Source organism: Temnothorax curvispinosus, unplaced genomic scaffold (genome assembly GCF_003070985.1).
Source record: "Temnothorax curvispinosus isolate PA1 unplaced genomic scaffold, ASM307098v1 QBEX01003650.1, whole genome shotgun sequence".
Taxonomy (NCBI): Eukaryota; Metazoa; Arthropoda; class Insecta; order Hymenoptera; family Formicidae; genus Temnothorax; species Temnothorax curvispinosus.
In genome coordinates, this window is record NW_020213430.1 from 1,113,782 (window position 1) to 1,132,424 (window position 18,643).

At 38.9% G+C, this 18,643-nt stretch overlaps 1 long non-coding RNA gene across 1 annotated transcript in view; it reads left to right on the forward strand.

Annotated features, from left to right (window-relative positions):
• The first annotated feature begins 723 nt into the window (after positions 1–723).
• Positions 724–18,643, forward strand: part of LOC112452781 — a 122,200-nt gene continuing 104,280 nt past the window's right edge. The window contains exon 1 of the long non-coding RNA XR_003040537.1: positions 724–943. This is a non-coding gene — a long non-coding RNA (uncharacterized LOC112452781). The remainder of the gene's footprint in view (positions 944–18,643) is intronic.

Below are 18,643 nucleotides of genomic sequence, written 5' to 3' on the forward strand. Positions count from 1 at the left end.
TATTTTAGCGTGAGAGATAATACCTACTGTGAAAATAGAAAATATAAATTATATCAATGCTTTCTTACCATTTTGCCCATTTTTATTTATGCTCCTTTCTTATTTATACTCTCCATACGCGCGCTTATTATAGACATAGACAATAGACCTTTAGAAGGAAAAAACACATTCGCGTTTGCGGTTGCATTATTTCAAACGCAACAGTATTTAAATACGCGTTCCGAACGATGCTCTACGCGTATCTAATTGCGTTGATCGCACGTGATGATATGCAAGGATGGCTCTCTCAGGTATTATGGCCTTCAAAGTTAAGTAATGTTTGTCATCTTGATTATATCGAATAAACTTACATCTATTGGAAGCGAATCCAATTTGGTATCAATATTGTTTATCGTTTCTTCAAGTGTAAATGATTTTATACATAATTGCATGATTTATAATCTAAAAAGATAAACAATCTTACCAAGCATTAATTAGAAAATGAGTAGAAATAAAATAGAAATAAAAAGTAATAGTTACCTAGTGGTGGATAGGTAAATTTTTAATAATTTTAGTTACTCGTAAGGTGACGAAACTGATATTTTCTGCGGAAGTTAAGCAGCGGTTTCAAGAGTCGAAAGCAGCTACGTGCACCCTACTCTAGATGGCAATAATGACGATGATCAACCCCTTCTTCTACCAAACAACCCCCACGATTGACAAACAGCTGTTCAGCACCGCCATGGCGCACGCGACGTCGCGACGTCAAAAACACTTCGAACAATTTCGATTTATCCATGCCGAAAAAGTCTTTCCGCGTCGCGACACGATTTATCTAGTGATAAACTTTCGATCGTAGACCGGTATTTCGCGATAGTGCTTCGGGCTGTGCCAATTGTATATTCGCGAGTGATATTTAAGTGACGTTTCAGAAATATTAAATGTGAATTTTGATCTTTAACAGGTAAGAATTTATGTTTTATTTACTTTTTAACGCCTTTATGTTTTGGGTTTGGGATAATAGTCTAGAAGTAGGTGTTGCATAATTTTTAACAAGATAACGCAACGGAAAGAGTGACACATAATCGGCAGATCAGAAAGAGATATCATATACAAAGATAATGTAATAAAGAAAATTAAGTGAATTTTTCTTTAATTAATTATTTTTAATAAAAAATTTTGAGTAATTTTTATTGTAGGTGCGATATATTTTTTTATTACCTTTATTGCATAATATTATTTGAATAAATAAGACACGTCAAATTATTTTTAAAAGGAAATAATTTATTTTATAAAACATTAAAATTTCTTAATTGTTTTATTAAAAGGATATTATTTCAAGAAGTATGAAAAAGCTATTTACTTATGCATATATCAGTATATTGTTTTATTTTATGTATATATATTATATACGTGTTTTTTTTTTAATTAAATGCGTACTCAAATTACCAAGATACCTTATCTAAATCGTTACAAAATACTTAACTTCTTGATCGTAAGATGGCACCACATAGATATAGTTCGATTTGACAAATTCAGAAAAATTACTTTATTATCCAGATTATCATTTACAACTTATATTCAAATTCGGTACTTGTCATTTTTATATTAATCCGTTCCATTATTCATGTTTGAAAAAATTAAGAAATAATTTCAAACAGAAAGAAGAAGATTCTATATTCTATCACGCATATTTATATGTTTATATAATTACATGTTTGATATACTTACACGCTTATAATATTTATAATATTTATGTAACATGTAGGAACTCTCGAGTGTATTTTCCATAACAGGTGTCAGATGATTTGAGATTCAGAATTATATGGACGACGCTTCTCGCATCTATGGGTGTGTCGCGCGCGCATTTTTCTTCCAGCTATAAAATAATCTTAAGTGATTTATCTCAAGATGCTAATATAATCTGCATGCACGTGACGAAGAGCAATGGGGGTATAATCCTTTTTTTCAGAAAGGAAGGGCGACGCACACGATCTGGAAAATCATACATTCTGTTTTCAGTTACACGTGTTCTTATTCAAGTCACGTTCCGACGACAAGGGTAATAGCCCCGAACTTTGTCTTGGTCGGATCAGCTTAACTTCCGGTAGTAAAATTTCACGAAATTCCAGTGCGGTCGCGCGGCGAAATATGTTTTCTGTGGTTCCTGGCATTTTTCAGCTTGATCGATCACTGCCACATTGTTATACCGTAGGAAGCCGGAGATATAGCGGACGTTTTTATGAGTTTCCTGAAACATGGACGTTACATCACGCCGATTAATTTACATTACCATAACATACACTCGCAACTTTAAGAAATTAAAAGAATAATTTGGGCAGAAAGATATCAAAATGACCTTTTTAATTTAAGAAAATTAGTTGAAGAAAGTTGAAGAAATAATTATTTCTGTTAATATAATCGCGAAATATTCGCCAAACTTTATTTGCATAATATTTGTTTAATGTAACTGTGGGTTCCAATTATCTGTATCCATAACAGACCTATCTGATGTTCAATATACGGTGGCGCGACGATACAATGAGAAAAAAAAAACCCGATATAGTGAAATTACATTATGCGCTAGTAATCCGCGCCGCATTACGATGAATGCACGTGTCTGCGGCTTTTCCGCGCGTCACAAGATTCATGAATGCAAATATTCCACGAATAAAGAGTCACGCGCGCTCTTTACATCATTCACCTTTCTCATTTTTGTCCCGCGTCTCCTTCCACACCCTCTCCCACGCCTTTGTTCTTCCTTACGCTATTTCCCTCTCGCCTTCCTCCATAATAGGTCGAACTTTAACCCCCTCCCCCTAGACGTATCCTGATGTACGCGCTACCCATTTTCGCGTTTATGATTTAATTTAATGAACGCAACTCCGCACTTTCCCACCATCGACAGCAGTCCGCGCGCCTCTTCCCTCGATAAATCTTCGGCGTACGCCTTATTATAAACTCTTTTGCGCGGCGCAATTTAAAAGTGTAGCTCGCAAGTTCGTCCCATGAAGCTTCGTATTAAGCTTCCACTTTAAAAGCGGCACCTCGGCAGCCGGTAGAAGTATCGCCGAAGTTTAGCTAATCATTTCTCATCGCGGACGCTGATAAATTATTCAATTATAACGTCCACTGCCATACACACCAACCGAACAATTCCAAAGTACTGCTGCAGGAAAGAAAGAGAGAGAGAGAGAGACGGAGAGAGAGCTGAGAAAGAATGTGGTGCATTTCCTTGACGCTATTCGAACGTTTCTCGCGATATCGAATTAGTATCGCGCCGACAGTACGGGGATTAAAGTCAGATTTCGAAGTACTTGGTAATTCTCTGTACGTATTTCTCGCACGTAGTCGTAGCTTGATATATTTAACCTTCCTTTGACCCTGCGCGCCCTTTTAAGTGCATCATTACGTATTCTCTTTTGTAACGCCGGGTTTTATGCAGACCACATTCGCAGCACCTTCCTATTCTTGATCATATCCCATATGAACCATGTAAGGATTGTAAGGTATTAATTATATCAACTATCCCTTATTGTAAATGTTTTCTATTAGCTATTACCTAAATGTATGTATGATAAATATGTAAATCAAGAAGTATGTGTATTGTTTATATTATACAGAATCTCACGTTTGCCTAGCTAGCTGCCCTCCCCCCTTGATAAAAATTTAACGAACAAATTATTTTGTGATTAAACGAAATAAGTGAAAAATTTTTTTCTTATAAATATGGAGAACGCATAAATAGAATGCATATTATCATATAATTTATTCGTTAAATGTGGATCAGGTGAAGGACGAGTTAGACAAACGTTAGAATCTCGCTAACAGAAACGCACAGTGGATCTCTTTCGATCTATGCAAGGAAAGTTTTACAATCGGGCAAATCTAAGGGTAGCGCGCCAGCTTTAATTGAAATCTATTTACGTCTCCCGGCGTAGATTTCAACGCAATTTCTGTTAATATCGGCGTGTTCACCTCGCTGTTGTATGACACTTTGTTCCAGTTCTGCAACACGACGACAGAGAAAGAGGTCGGAAGTTTCTGGATGTCGGTAATGAATATATGAATGTATAAACGGTCGCGTTTGTCACTCGAGAATCGTACGTGTATCGTTTCATGAATATCTCGCGTATCAAGATCACGTTTTCAATGCCAGCAAGACATTTAACGTCTCATGTTGCTACTCTTATTGAAGAAAGTTGAACTCTCAAACAATCATTCTTTTCATTTTCTCCTACGGCTTTAATATACATATGTATATGTATATATATGTATATATACAGGGTGTTCCAGGTCAGGTTAATAAAACTTCAGAGTCTTGTAGGAAATTAAATTTGGAACAAAAAAGTTCTTATAAACATAGGTCACGAAACGCCTCGTTGAAAAGTTATAGCTAAACTTCGAAAAATCACGTTCTTTTGATGATGTTTAAAAATAACCCTTCAAAACCCATCATTTATTTTAAAAAAGTTATGAAATCTAATAGGTAATTAAATAACAAACTAAATTACAACAATTTTATTTAATTCTGATAAGGCGTTCAAAAGAAAATAAGCTCAAAACAACAAAAAACGTAGAAACTTGAAAAAACCACCTTTTGATGATCTTTGTGTAAACATTACATTCATAGCGTTCATTTTAGTGTAACAATTAGCCAGTTATTTTTAAAAATCATAAAAAACGTGATTTTTCGAAGTTTATTAGCTATATAATTTTTTAATAAAACATTTTCGGATGTTTGTAGGAACTTTTTTGTTCCAAATTCAATTTCCTATAAGATCCTGAGTTTTTAATGACCTGACCTGGAACGCCCTGTATATAATTAGTTTTTGATCTTTAATAGAAATAATTATTAAGAGCTAAGAGTTTGGATAGTGCATACCAATTCCTTTTGTCCCGAGCACCGAATGAAATATCACAAAATTGCATTTGTGCTGCTCATATCGTGAACGAACATTGCATATTATAAATGAATACTCGTGATAGACATCTGTCCATCAAATTTACAATCGTGGCATCATCAATTGTCCGAATCCCTACGCAGACAGAAATTTCATTTATCGAGAAAGTTTAAATCAAACCGCCATTACTCACGATGCGGCAACTGTGACGGAGCATTTCGATTCACCAGAAGGCAATTGAAATTCGTTTCGTCACTGGCTTTTACGAGTCCTCCTTTTTTGCGATTTTGCAATTTATAGTAGGTATTTCAAGATTCTGAATCGGCACAATTTGGCGGTACGCGGAAAAATACAATTCGTTTCGTACGTGGGTGGGGCTTTTTAGCTCTCTTTTTAATTTTCTACCTATCCTGCGGTAGAACTCGACGAATGTAAATTTCTGTCGATTACGATTGGCGTGCAAAAATCTATTTCATGAAATACGTTCGTAGTTTGTCAATCATGCAGAACAGAGCGCTTTGGAAAATCGGAACGTAAACAATTACTCAACTCGCGATCGTACGTATGATTTATCTATAACGTAAAATTGTTTAATTCATGATCGCGGGAAGAAAATATGTATAGGTCTTGCCATTTTGTTGGAGGTACTAAATTGTCATGAATTTCGACACTTCGCGCAACTCGAATCCCCGAAACTTGCAGATAAAACGGATTAGTACCGAGCGTAGCCGAATGAAGGGGATGTAAATCGATTTCGTCGTGCCCTTAAATTCTATTAGCGCCAACTCCGATTGCATTCTTCAAATGGAAATAATAGGGAACGAGATTTTCACGACGGTGAAGTGATTTCGACAAAGCAAAGTCGCGCGCCGGGCGTGTGATTAGATTTTACACTCTCGCTTTACCTTCACCGAATGCCGTTGTCTTCGTTGTGCCCCTTAAACGAAGCCCTTCGCCCGAAACGTTACGAAGCGATATTGGAAAATAAATTTTGCGTAATCGTGTTTCGACTATGGAGGGGCCCACCGTGGCTATTAAACGCAGGAAATTCTTGTCCTGCTCTGGCAGAGAACTAACAGGACCATTTCCCTTTCCAGTTTAAACTGCCATTTGTGAAACCGTCTGCCGCGGCGAACGAGTGTCCCGGTTCCTGTTCTATCGTTGATGATTTATTCAATCGCGCGCGCTTGTCGATATTTATCGTTCGGCAAACGTTCCGAGGGGACCAGACACTCTCCCGATGAGATAAATCATATTATCGTAGACAAGTAGCGTCCACTACGTGTGGCAATCTGCATCCATGCCAAAATCTGTGGCCGTACGAGCATGGAAATCATATTAGATTGATACTGTATTGCTTAATGGTGGTTATCTGCTTTTATAAGCGTCAACTGTCTTTTTGCATCGTCGTTATAGAGCAAACATCATCATTTATTTTGCTGGTTTTTTTTTAATGGAATCATAATGCTACTCTTATAACTTTTTAAAGATCCTTTAAGAACTTTTCTATACTGTACAAAGTGTACAAGAAAATGAAAGACGAATGAAAAATTATAAGTTTTTACATTGTCATATCTTTCTCGTTAAATCTCTGTATAAGATAATGTATATCCGTTCATATTTTCTGCATGCCCCTTAAATTTTCGACAAGATTGGCCCTGGTTTGCCACGGCGAGATGTAACATGCAAATGTGATGAGATGTTGCAGCATAGACGTTGTTGTATAGAACGACACTTCATCGTTGCTAGGGTTAATGCAGAGTTGGCGAGTTTCCCCTCGGAAACTTTGAATCCGACAGCCTCCGGCGTCGTCGCACGAACTAAAACGTTCGCCTCGCGAATTTCTCTCCGAGAGGATGCGCTCTCGGGGAAAGTCCCAGATAGGAAACAAATCCTATTCGGACGGAATGGCCGTTCGGGGGAGTTGCTACAACGATTGAATGCACGCCACGCTCGATTATTTAAGCGCGCACCCGAGATTTCTCGGGGCGTAAGTCGGGATGCGGCGCGGCGCGGAAGATCGACGGGAGGCACCCTCGGCCTCGGCGTGGTGTGCGAGACACGGCGCGGCGCGACGGATATATATGGCGCGACAAGGAAAAGGAGCGTGTGTCGGCTGACGCCGCTTCGCGGAGAGCGATATCGATTTCGACCTGTCGAGCGTGAGCGATTTAAACTCGGAAGACGAAGGAGATAACGTAAAGTCTCCGTCCTTCCCGCTCTCTCTCCCTCCCTCTCCGTGCTCGTTCGTGCACCGCGAAGTCGATCGGATTCGAGCGCCGAGGAGTATTTCTATGATTTATTCTCTCGACTGACGGCCGCTGCATCCTCAGCGACAACGTAGCAACGATACTGTTTAGATTGTCATAATAGGATTGTCTCCTTTTTCCTGCTAGCTGTTCGATTTAACGGAACGATGTCGAAAAAGTAAAGTAAACAATTTTGTCGGTTGCAATATAACGATTTAGATTGGGGGAAAGTCTAAAGTTTATTATATCTATGTAACATTTAAAATTTTTGAAATATAAATCTGTGCAGCTTCTGCTAATCGTAGAAATTTTTTAGAAAAAATGCTAAAAAATTGTTGCGAAATATCTCGTTTAAAAAGTTTCCAGTCCAAAGTTATATAAAGCAGGTGATTAAATAAAACTATTATTTTTACTTTTTAATATAATTATCCTTTATTTCAATATGTATTTTAGAACAATGAATTAATTTTACATCACACGTGCGTGGAAAGATCGCATTCGCCTTCGGCTCGTGCGTAAACTCCGCACCCGGGAATTTTCATCTTTACGCACGGCTTACACACCCTATTTTATGTTGCAAGTGCCTGGAAAGTGATCTATCACGCACGCGCAGCGTGCGTAATGGGGCACTTTCCATGCACGTGTTGCATAAATAACTATTTCCACACTTTATTAAAAAACTATTCTGAAATTTTGTTCTTAAAATGACTTAATACTGCGAAGATTATTTCTTTATTATTGGTAAATTTGTTCCATGCAAGATTTTACATTTTAAAACTATTATTTATTTTTAAAATAGAGTTAACATAAAAATAAAAAATCATTTTCAAAATTAAAGTTTAATTTGCATGAAAAATTTATCAATGATGGAGAAATTATTTTGTCATGTCAAACTATTATAAGAACAAAATTTAGAATAATTTTTTGATAATAATAAAAAAATTAATTTATTGTTCTAAAATATGTATTGAAATAAACGGAGATTATACTATAACAAATAAAAACAGTTGTTTCATTTTATCACCTTTTTATATCTTTGATCCGGAAACTTTTGGCCTTTACTACTAATTTTGCTACTTCTCTCTTAAAAAGCTATAACTGTTTCGTGTAATTTAACTGCACATTTACTTCTTACCGCGTCTCGCTAAGATAATATGGTATAAAAATATATATGTTTTTTGCCGTCATCAGGTTACACCGAGATCCCGCAGAATCTTAGAAAAGGATACGCGCGCTAAATCTACATTTTCGAAAATATTATTCCACGGTTATTCGCGTGCGATAGATAGAATGTCGAGACTGCGCCCAGCCGATGCGGCTACACTTTGCGGAGCTGAATATCGATTTCGTATTGCATCGGCAGATATCGAAAATATTGTCGTTTGTATGTAGCATGTAGCCGAAGGAGCAAGCGCGGGCGCGATTTAGGATTCCAGATAAATAGTTACGACCGCTCACCCCCACTCGAGCGGTCCCTGTGCGGCCCCCGTTTCGAAACGTTTTACGCAAAAATTCCGGGGCTTACGCGTGTTGTCGGCAGGTGTTGTCCTTTGGAGAGCGGTATCGATTCCGCGCTGTTGAGCATGAGCGATTTAAGCTGCGGAAAACAGTAGGAACTTATAAAGCCATCGTGTTGCGGAATCAGCCCGCGACGGAAAGGGTTAAAATCATTTTCTCTCCTCTTTCCCACCCCCCCTCCCAACTTTCTCGCTTATCTAAACACTTTAAGGTGCTCTATTGACTCCGATATCTCGCCGATGCTACTATAAATAAATTCAAAGAATGGATGATTCGCGCGTAGGATCGATCCACGTAACCGATTAGTTATTTAGATCGATTGTTCTAAATTCTTTTCGAGGGAACTTTGGGTTAGTTTCAGGGTGGTAATGCTCGGCTAGCTCGTATCCGCGACGGTTATAGGGACGTCATTATGGCGCAGTGTCTCTAATCAGCGGTGGCGATCTTTCGATATCTACCGTCAGAAACCATGTCATGTAAATGTGGGCTATCTGAGTTGTAGATCATTGCGAGTAATCGTGACATAATTATGTACTCGTTACAAATGAGACGTCGGGGATGATAGAATCATACTTTTAAAACACAAAGTGAGTTAATAATTTTATCAGAGACGGCGCGTTATTCTCGGAACAATTAAAATTGAAATGAAAATCGCTCATCGCGAAATTATCTTTCCAAGTGAATATCTTAAAATAACTACCCGCTATTTTCTTCTACGTTAATTCCAGGTTATCCATTACATCTTCTTGGCTAACCGAGGGTCGTCCGCGAGACCCGAATTGCGTCAGAGGAATGAAAATATTTCCATACCGGCGGTATAATGCACCGCAGTTTCTTACAAAACACAACGATGCATCAGTTTTATAACAGTGTTAAGGATTTAGCTCGGCCAAGGGGACGTTATACGCGTGCGTTAATGGACGCGATTACCGATAATTTCCTAGCATTTTTGCGAGTCGGCACACCACGGCCGGAAGCCGACTCCGCGAACGATACTTCCTGACATTTATCGAGATTTCTTTCCGACAACGTCGCCTTTAAAACAGTATATTAGGCTGAGAGTTATAAATCAGACTCCCGGGGCGGCAGCGGCGGTTGTGTCGGTTGGTGGTCGTGATAGTGCTTAGTAAGTAAGACAGTATGCTGCGCTCCGCGTTGTACGTGTTACATTAGATGTGCTTATATACAGGACGTACCAGAAAGGTGCATTTTCTCTCAGACATAAATTCTCTAATGAATTTACAGAACCAAGTTTTTCTCAGTAAAAATTTGGATTAAATTTCACTTAAAACGACGACACAAATTTCACACAAACAGAACGAACAAGAACAATAATGTAAGATACATTATTTCCCTTGCGAATGATTATTTATATAATTTTTAGAAGTGGATTATGCAATGTTGCCTTTCTTTTATTTAACTATGTAACATTGAAAGGTGGAAATCCTACTGCAAAATGTTTCCTAATGAAGAATTGGAGAGAACAGGCTTTGTCGTATCCAATCATTAAATTGCGCGTGACTTCTGATGCATCCTGTATACGCGAACAACGTACATAGAATGCCAGCAGGTTGGAGTCACGAGATTTCCCGGGTAGCCTGCTGCTACAATATTGCTCCTCCCTGGCGTCAGGCCAACTTGCCTTCGACTGGGTGATGGGAGGAGAGGAGCGGGAAGAAGTGCGTGGAAAGGAGATAGACGGAGTCAGGATAAGAAGGGGGCGAAGTAGGTGAATGCCTATCATGTGAATAAGCTCTACAGCGCAGCGTGGGCGTCCTTTTAATTTGCGTGCCTTCCCATTTCTCTATAGCCCTTTTTTACCTTTTATCCTCTCTCTCTCTCTCTCTCTCATACTCTTGTTTTTCCCCCATCATTGCTTTCTATTTTCCCGTCGATATTGCGTTAAACGGTGTCTTATCCTGCCTCGGCGAACGTGGCCGCCATTCAATCTTCGTCTGTCAATCGCCGGATTTAACCACGGCCTCGGAAGCATCAACGAGGATGATGGCGATAAAGGGAAAGATTATGGAGCGGATACGTTATCCTCTCTCGCGAAGAGATTAGATCCGAACTGAGGTTCGCTTTTAAGAATCTGCGGGATCTTATCAAATTGCTCCCAACGGTAGTATTTCACGAAAGCGTTTCGTAAATAAATGGTATGTTATTTATGCAACTTGTTCAATTATACAATGTGAACTAATGGAAATGATTCACTTCTAAATATGATCGAAATTCTATGACATTTTTAGATAAAAATAGAAATTTATTCTTGAATTTATTATAATACGAGAAACATACATGATCCTATATCGTTATAGAATTATATCTAGGTGACATTCGTATTACGAATTTTATATCTTTTGAATCAGATATAATTTAATCCTCATAAATGTTACACAGACATTTTGAAAATAGGACAAAATTATTTCAACGAGTGCTTTCTAAGAATTTGTGAAGTCAGCCCGCAGTGTCTGAAGTTCGAAGCTCTTCGCGATTTTCACGATGCTACATCAAGCGAAATGAACTCTTGAAATTATTCAACGATAAGTTATTTGAATAATCATAAGTTAGTTTGGAAATTTATAAAAAATCGGTATGAAATTCGTTATGAACTTCCGCAAGCAAGTGGATGCGCGATTCATGACTTGTGCGACTTTGTCAAGGATTTACTAATTACTTCGTTGAAGTACGAAAGCTCGATTTAAAAAAATCCAAACAACTGATTTTCTACGTAAATTTTTTTAATTTAAAATTTTAATTTAATTTTTTTTAATAATTTTTTTATCTGCTGCAATTTAATTAAATTAGTAATTTTAATTACGAATTTTCAACGATATCCGTTGTTTAGAAAATATCGGAGGAAATCACGTGGAAAGTTGCTAGCGTTTAATTAGTTTTAAAATTCGATATGCGTTTGTTTTTCCAACGCATTTCACATTTTTTAAATAAATATCATACAATATTAAATAATACTGATTAGCGCGAAACGTGTTTTTCTCAACGAGAGCAGTGACGGATGCCTCAGTAACGTGTAACGTACGGATCCGGTCTAACGATAAATTGCAGCAGGCGTTACCTCTAACGAAAACATCGTTTCCGCGAACATCGGTCCGCATACCGCTACATACCAACTGCCGGCTCTGCCTTATCTTTCTTCATTACACCGCCGAACTTTTCGGCGTGCGCACGGCTGAATTATATTTCCGCTGTGGTTCCGGCCCACTCGCAAAACGCCGCAGGCAGGAAACAACCTGGAGATGACCGCAGACTCGTTATTCTCCCGCGGCGGCGACTCTCTAACCAATCCAGAGTAAATTCCATTGCCGCGGTTGTTTTCTATTTATCGCGATCGAAAGGAGACAGAGCGAGAGAAGGAAAGAAATCGGGGATTCGGGTAGAGAGAGAAAGAGCGGTACACGCGAACAGCGTGCGCACGCGAAAAGATTGAAAGCCCGGAGGGAAACGTGTCGAATGAGAGAAAATCGGTAAAAGAGCGAAATGGACTGGCGATCGGGAAGAGACGACGATCTCGCCGTGGTGGTTGGTTGATCGGTCATCACCGTCAACCCTGAGGGCGGTTTGCCGGGGTTAACCGATGCAGTACGACGCGACGCAGCGGGGTGTCCTATTGCAACCAGCTTGAAAATCGCTCGAGTGTACCGTCGACCCCGACTAGCCTGGCCGGCCTGCGCTGCGGTCGCTCATCGGACGTTATATCTGCAGTATTATAGGTGTACACACGTGCAAATACATATACATGTACAGATACATGGAGACATTCGTACACGCGATCGTTCCATGGATATGCTTGTGCGTGTAGGGACACGAGACAACGATGCTTCCAGGTTCCCGTGGGAGGGCCGGAATGGGTGGATGAGTATCGGTGTTAACGTCTCAGTGGACACGCCGTGACGCTGTTCGCTCTAACCGATAACGTTGCCAACTCGTTAGAAATGAATGGGCCGTGCGGGGGAGCAGCAGGTGACATGGGGGTCGGAGACAATGGAGTCGGTAACGGCCTCTCTGTTCCGAGTGCAATGCGCCCGCCGTCTCTTTCTCACCGCTCTTCAGGACTTTGTCGGCTCACTTCGTCCTCAATTACTCCGATACCTCGTAATTAATCTCGAGAGTTCGGGCGGTGTTTGCTGGAGCTCGTTATATCATGGGAACAGAGCGTCCGCGGTGGCGGAAGAGGACGACGAAGACGAAGGCGCCCCGAAATGATGCCTTGAGAAATTGAGACGTACATAAAGGACACCCGGGCATGTTAGACGGGAAGAGGACCGTCGGTAGGGGGATGGCTTTACTTTGAGGCCAACCCTCGTCACTCGAAGTAATCAAAGAGCGTTAATCGTCTGTGACGCGATTAATTTAATTTTATTGCTCATCCGCCTGCTTGTTATTTACGAGCGATTATCCGCCGCGTAAATGATGTTCCGGGCGTACCTCCTGTCTGGTGTTTCCGCCTTGCTAGGACGAAGCTTTTAACATAAGCGAAAATTCAAGTAACTTCCAAGTGAACGTGAAATGGAAATAAGGAAGTACGTGTATAGATATTCCATGTCGATAGTTCGGCGCGTTTTTGAAGAATTCAGCTAACGAAGCGCGCGAGGGTGTCTGGTTACGTGCAAGCGACTTAAGAAGTAGCCTTTAATATTCATGTGTAACTTGAGATATCGTCCGGTGGCTGCGACGAACGCGGTCACCGGGTAATTGTAAATTCAAATCATCGTCAAAGTTTAAGGCGAGGCAGCAAGTCGCGCGCGCCGTAGCTCTTTAAAGGGATACCCGCGAGAAAATTATAAACTTTCCTCTCATCGTCGATATCTCAACTGCGCGCTTTTTTTAGATCAATTGATTCGAGTCGCGAGAACTGAAATTTTGCGACCGTTATTTTATCATCCGGTCGGCATTATCCCTCCCTTTAAATATATGCACGGTCTTTCTCCTCGCCGAGCGCGAGACGAACAGGAACAACTTATCATTGCCCCCGATAAGGCTACTTTTCCTCGGATGCTCCGTCTACCGTGAGAGTAATCATGTCACACGATCGTAAGAACTTTTGCCTCGGCCGTAGATCACCGTAAACCGCTGCATGTGACGCGCGCCCTGAAACTTTACAAAACTTTCGTGTCCCTTAAACTGGCGCGCGCGGTATTAAACCCCGGGACGGGATAACGATGGTGCCCGAATCGATCGTCGTCGGCCGACGAACGGAGAAGAGCTCGCGAAGGGAACGCTTGGAAACGATTGCGGATCCAATCGTCGTGACTTCGCGCTCGTAGATCGCTATCTCTCTCTCTCTCTCTCTCTCTCTCTCTCTCTCTCTCTCTTTCTCTCTCGGGGCACACTGACATTTAGGAAAAAAAGGATTAGCAGCAGGAGCTAAAATTTAGCTGTGACAGCTAAGGTGTGTCCCTATTCTAGGGAGAGCTAATGCTGTTGCTGTCCCAGCTAAATTTATTCACTATTTGGATTTAGCTACTGTAGCAACAAATTTTTGCTACAACAGACAAATGTCGCTTAGCTGAATTAGCTACTTTATCCCGAGCTAATTCATTTTTTGCTGCAGGAACTAAATAATCTTCACTATGAGTGCTAAGATTTTTAGCTACAAAGATAGCTACTTTATCCCTAGCTAATTCATTTTTTGCTGCAGGAACTAAATAATCTTTACTATGAGTGCTAAGATTTTTAGCTAATTTTTAGCTAAGGATACAATCTTCGCTGCTAATGCAAAGTAATTTTTGCTGTCTTAACTATTAATTTTACTAAAAAAGCAATGCTATACTAGCTCCAGGATCTCATAGTTAGAGCTGTGCTGTATATTACAGGATGTCTAAAAGGAAGTTGTTGAAACTAATCAGATATTATTTTCGAATGCAGTTATTGAAAAAACAAACATTGCGTTGAAAAGAGGAAAGTCTACAGTTTTTAATGGATGTAAATAAAACTTAACAAAATTTTTCTATACCAATTTATTTTATTGACAAGAAATAATGAAAAATAAACAAATAATCAAATAAGCTAATGCATTAGCTTATTTAATTATCATTATACAAACATTGTTAAGTTTTATTTATACTCATTAAAAACTGTACTTTCTTTTTTTCAACACAATTTTTGTTTTTTCAATAACTGCATTCGAAAATGATATCTGATTAGTTTCAACAACTTCCCTTCGGACATCCTGTAATATACAGCACAGCTCTAACTATGAGATCCTGGAGCTAGTGTAGCATTGCTTTTCTAGTAAAATTAATAGATAAGACAGCAAAAATTAGTTCTATTAAATGTACATTGCATGTGTAATTAGATGTTGAATGGAGATATCAATATCAAATAAAAGACCTACAGGACTAATTTTTGCAAGCTGTAAGAAATTTTTATCACCTCAGAGAAACACTACCAAAGAAAGAATTAATACAACTAATTATAAGATACAGAGACTTTGCACAGAGTTATCTCTTCTGATCATGTGTCTCTATTTAATAAAACACATTTTAAATGCTGGTGGGAAATAAAAAATAAAAATATCATATATTACTGATATATAAATATATTTAATATTGATATATAAATATATTTTAGATACAATATATATTTTAAGAACACATTTTATTATTTTGGAAGACAAAGGTACATTCGTAAAAAAAATATAAAAAAAGTAAAAAAAGATGTAAAAAAAATTGTTTTCCAAGTGTGAAACGAATAATGAATAAGTGAATAAAAAAATCCTTAAAAAATTATTGCTTGAGTCCTGAAATGGCTGGAAACAATAATATAATTATTATACCATGTTTAAGCTATTCCTGCAATGTTTTTATTAGTTCAAATAATTATTATTTTCTGTCATTTAAGAGCTCAAACAATGATTTTTGAGGTCTATTTATTTCACACTTAGGAGCCAAAAACAACATTTTTTAAACATCCTTCTTTATAGATAATACTTCAAAACAATATATTGTTCTCCATTTGCCACATAAAGTGGCTGCTGATAATCAGTAAGTTCATTAGCCTTGATGCAAAACCACTTATTATCTTTTTCGTTATTCTCTACTTCGTACCCTCTGACATGGAGATTGAGTCCTATATTAATTATAGGTGAGCATACAAACAAAGGTTCACTTTCATGTAACAAAATGACTTTTATAAGTGCAAAACATAAGTCTCCAGAAATGTCTACCCCAACAATAAAAGCAAATCCAAGTTTGTATCAAAAACTTTTCCATTCTATCCATTTTACACATAAATGTTTAGAACTTCTTTTAAAAGATTCAGGAAGCAAGGATTTAAAAAATGAATACTGAGGAAGTTCGGAAAAATCTACAATGTCCCCTGGACAGTTATAAGACAAGGAAAAATAAAACTGGATTTTAATATAAATCCGTAACACAAAGCAAGTTGAAATTTTGTGGCAAGAGACAAAAGGAGATTTTTCCTTGACTGTGATGCAGTACTATATGCTTTTAATCGTTTATGCATAGGTTCAAAACGCATACAAGACACATTTGCAAATGGCCCCAAATAACTGAAAATCATAGAGTAATACAAAAAAAAATTATGTTTGGGTTTTAATCGGTCTCCAGTAATTTTAAGGTATAATTCATTGTGCTCTTTTACTAAAACTTGTAGAACATTATCAATGTCCGATGGAAGTTTTTTTGCTTAAGCGATATTGAAAATATTATGTAATAAAAGATACAATTCCCAGAATTCATCATTTTTTTCGATTACATCACCCACAAAAATTCCAAACAAACGCACAAATAGCATCATCTTACTTGCTGTCATTTTGAGTTTATTTTTGCCTAATATTTCAGAAATTATGCAAGGTGGTTTGTTTAAACCATCATGAAAACCATAATCAAACATATACATTCTGTGATTAAGCATTTCTAAAAATAAAGAATCCAATTGAAAAAAATGTTTGAGAATAACAATCATTGAATAATGCCCTACTCCTTCTAAGCAATCATGCATACTATCAACAAAAGGCATTTCGATAATATCCACTGAAGGTATAGTGTTAAAAATACATTCCTCTTTGATCCCGGTCAACCGTGGATTTTCTAAGGCTAAGTCATTGTAGTAGCTCTCTGAGCTTCTTAATAGAGTTGGATCTTCAATGCATTGCGTTCCAGTAAAAAATTTGAATGCTTTACAAAACCGACACATGAAATTAGCGGAAAAGCTTTCAACAAACTCGCACATTGAATAAATACCAAGATTGTCTCCAATGAAAAGGCCAGTAGCAAAATAAACTCTTTTTTCCCCTTCCGTTGTATTTATACCTATTCCCTCCGATTCTAAGTATGCAAGTTCGGTAACTAAAGGGGCAAATGTTTTTATGCAACACGTGCATGGAAAGTGCCCCATTACGCACGCTACGCGTGCGTGATAGACCACTTTCCAGGCACTTGCAACATAAAATAGGGAGTGTAAGCCGTGTGTAAAGATGAAAATTCCCGGGTGCGGTTACCGCACTCGCCTTCGGCTCGTGCGTAAACTCCACACCCGGGAATTTTCATCTTACCTCACTTGTTACACAAATAACTATTTTGTTGCCATACTGTTTTTTATCATCAGGAGCATGCATAGGACTCGGCGCTTTCGGCGTGAACCCGCGCTGCCGCCGCGAGTCCGCTCGACCCGGCTACGTATCCTCGCGCGGATCACGCCGGAGGGAAAGGTGGGCTACTTACGACGCGGGCGGTCGTCGCCGTCGTCGGAACCGTCGCGTCGGAGGGCACCAACAGGCACCAAGGAACTGCGCGGATCACTTCCCCCTTCCCCCTGCGGCCTCAACTCACGCACGAAACGAAATGCGAACAATGGCGACAATGGCTTCTTAAACCACTTTCTATTACAATATTACATGGCAGGCACGCAAGACGTGAGATAGAGACGCTGCCGTCGCCGGCGGCTAAGCGCCGAAATGATAGCGTCGCACAAACAACTGCGAATCGAACTTTCACGCGCGTAACTATAAACTTAGCTATGCGTGCTAAGTGTTGTAACTTGTATAGCACCTTCCATAATGTCTGTACATGGTAAGATATTTAGGTACGGCTGCAACCTTTTTAGCTGCTTGTGCTAAATTACGCTTTCTATTTCAGCTAATAAATTTTTACGTTGCAGCTAATGATTTTTTCCTATAATAGCCAAACTTTAGCCATGATACTAAAGTGGTAGCTCTTACAGCTAAGTTGATTCAGCTACTGGCTACTATTGCAAAGTCATTTTTTCCGTATAGATCCTACACCGAGCGCGCGACTCCTGGAAGAGCTCTCGCCAACTCGTGGAGCACGGTCACCGCTTCCCGAGGCAGAATAAACTCAGAATAAACCGCGAGATAAGCTATCCAAGTTCTATACCGAGTGATCAGGACGGTATAAGGACGGTTATTGTATACTTTGGCGAGAGATGAAGAGTTATTTAAGATAGTCATAACTGTCTTAATTGGCTATCGTGAATTATGTAACTTGGTATTTTACTTATAATTAGCGGCTTCATTTCATAAAGAATCCCCATGTTAACGTATGCACTCAATTAGGAATTACATTAATTGAAGAATGTTCTAATTTTAACAGCTAGTGTTCTAATCTATAACTCCACGTATATTTAATTGATAATTAGGTTGATACGAATATATTATGTGATTATTTTTTAATATACTTGTATATGTAAAACGTATCATCATTGTTATTATAAATTTCGACTTTTTTAAAAATTTCGATTGAAATTAGGGAACAAACTGAGAAAGTCATTTTTTCCTGGCGTGAAGCGATCATTGGCAAGGGGGCGGAGAAGACAGCCAGACAGTCCAGACACCGTGAATGCTTCATAAACTTTTGGGGCGGGGACGACAAAGTGATCCTGAGCTTTGGACGAGAGAGAGAGAGAGAGAGAGAGAGAGAGAGAGAGAGAGAGAGAGAGAGAGAGAGAGAGAGAGAGAGAGAGAGAGAGAGAGAGAGAGAGAGAGAGAGAGAG